Source organism: Palaemon carinicauda, chromosome 39 (genome assembly GCF_036898095.1).
Source record: "Palaemon carinicauda isolate YSFRI2023 chromosome 39, ASM3689809v2, whole genome shotgun sequence".
NCBI classification, from domain to species: Eukaryota; Metazoa; Arthropoda; class Malacostraca; order Decapoda; family Palaemonidae; genus Palaemon; species Palaemon carinicauda.
Genome location: NC_090763.1, coordinates 7,540,627 through 7,543,126, shown reverse-complemented (window position 1 = coordinate 7,543,126; position 2,500 = coordinate 7,540,627). Strand labels below are relative to the sequence as shown.

General features: G+C 35.2%; 1 long non-coding RNA gene and 1 pseudogene across 1 annotated transcript in view; both read left to right on the top strand.

The window, feature by feature from the left end:
- Nucleotides 1-2,500, top strand: part of LOC137630990 (uncharacterized) — a 326,533-nt gene that overhangs the window by 28,476 nt on the left and 295,557 nt on the right. The window lies entirely within an intron of this gene.
- The window catches only part of LOC137630989 (uncharacterized), a 7,780-nt pseudogene that overhangs the window by 5,060 nt on the left and 220 nt on the right, over nucleotides 1-2,500 (top strand).

Genomic DNA, 2,500 nt, shown 5'->3' with positions numbered 1-2,500 from the left:
TATGTTTTTTTGTTTTCTTCATAACAATTCACCCAGTCTGTTGATGTCCTTGATATCATAGAGACATATACCGAGTTTGATAAAAATCTATAAGAATCTATTAAAAAAAAATCTGTTTTTACTAACAATTTATATAAATTTTAAATTACAAGTATTATTTTTGTCTATTGGATATTTTGGTTGTGCTTAAAGTTTTAAAGGCCACTCATGAATGGAAGAGGCAAGCAGGACAAGACTGACCACATATACATATGATCAGCGCCTAAGCCCCCTCTCTACCTAAACTAGGACCAGGAAAGGCCAAGCAATGTCTACTGGTGAGTCAGCAGATAGACCTATAGGCTCCCCCAAACCCCTTATCCTTAGCTCACAAGGGTGTCGAGGTTGCAGCGACCAAAGGAACTAACGACTTTGAGCGGGACTCGAACCCCAGTCTAGCGATCACCAGGCAGTGACGTTTCCGATAGGCTACTACAAACCTATACTATAATAATTATTTCTATTTTTAGGAAAATTATTGAAAAATATATTAATATTGTTCTGGCGTTGATGAAGTAGAGGAACGCTGGGGGTTTTTATATTGAGATTATATATATACAGTATATATATATATATATATATATATATATATATATATATATATATATATATATATATATATATATATATATATATATAAAGGAACGCTGGGCGTTTTTTATATTGAGATTATATATATATATATATATATATATATATATATATATATATATATATATATATATATATGTATGTATGTATGTATACACATACATGCATACTGGTCATAAGTTTATCCTGAAATTTTCAAATTTATATATTTTAGGATCAGATCTCTGTTACTATTGTGTCCCTTCTTAATACCTTAAGTTAAAGTCTTCTGTATCTTTCAATGAATACTTTGTAGTTTATTATGATCCCATTTATTCTAATACAAAATATTATTACGAAATTTATACCCCAACCTCTTGTGTTAATTTCCTTCATAGGTAAGGAAATGTTTTTAAATTCTATCAAACGAAAACTTTGTGATTTTTACCCACCAAAACATGATATATCAACGATAGCGAATGGTAAATCCCTGGTACAGTTTCCAAGGTAAGAGAAGAGAACATCTGTCAAAGAAACTAGTTTTTAATTGCTTGTTCTAGTACCTAACTGTGTAAAGATGATAAAAAGATAGAGGACATGATCTTGAAATTCGGAATGGCCCTGAGTGTCTAGAAACTAAAGATGAGATTCAATATGAAATGTATAATACTATCCAGCGTTCCGTTTATTTAATGATAAACAGCGAGATTAGAATAAATAAGAACATGCTTCAAACTTACTATTAGGTGTACATAGTAGCGAATAAAGATAGGGAACTGGAAGATCGTTTAAAAAAACGAAAGAAAAAAATCTAACGGTCAATTCAAGTTGTAAGTTTCCCCCAACGAGTTTTCTTACCTGCCGGATTTGGGTAACTGGAGCGCATATATAAAGAGGATGCATCGATACCAATGCAGAGTAGTTGGTCTTCAGTAGCCTTTGATGATAAAGGAGTTCTGGGACCATAAGTAAATCAACATGAACAATTTGGTGAGTTCCTTACTTGTTTTATGTTATTGAATATAGCCTATTTTTTTTCTCGATGTAATTTTACTGTAGTATTACACATAAGCATTATTCATGAAAGGAAGCACACATTTATGATAAAAGGCTTTGAATTTTCAGAATACATGATTCATATATTTGTTTATATTTTCTTCCATATACAAATTTTTCTGGTTTTATGAAAGTTTATCATTAGAACTGACGATGTTTCAGGTGTTACTTTGTGCATTGGTGGCAGGAGCAAGTGCCACGAATGTCTACCAGGGTCTCTTGGGTTACTCAGGAATTGTTAAACCTGATGGCAACAACGTGCAGTTCACTCGTGAACAAGCAGACAACATTGTGCTTGTTGGACCATCCGGAGCTGTGACCAGGGATGGAAAGAACATGCAACTTATCCCTGATGCTCACAGGACTAAACGCTCGACCTTTTACCAAGGTCTCATGGGTCATTCTGGAATTGTCAAACCTGACGGCAACAACGTGCAGTTTACCCGAGAACAAGCAGATAACATTATTCTTGTTGGACCTTCTGGAGTAGTAACCAGGGATGGAAGAAACATGCAACGCATCCCTGATGATCACAGGGTCAAACGCTCGACCTTTTACCAAGGTCTCATGGGTCATTCTGGAATTGTCAAACCTGACGGCAACAACGTGCAGTTTACCCGAGAACAAGCAGACAACATTATTCTTGTTGGACCTTCTGGAGTTGTGACCAGAGATGGAAGAAACATGCAACGCATCCCTGATGACCACAGGGTCAAACGAGGTGCCGGTTATGTCAACTCTAAAGGAAGCATTGGATATTCTGGCATTGTAAAAACTGATGGTACCATCAGACAGTTCTCCCAGGAAGACATTGACAACATTGTCTTGTTTGGAC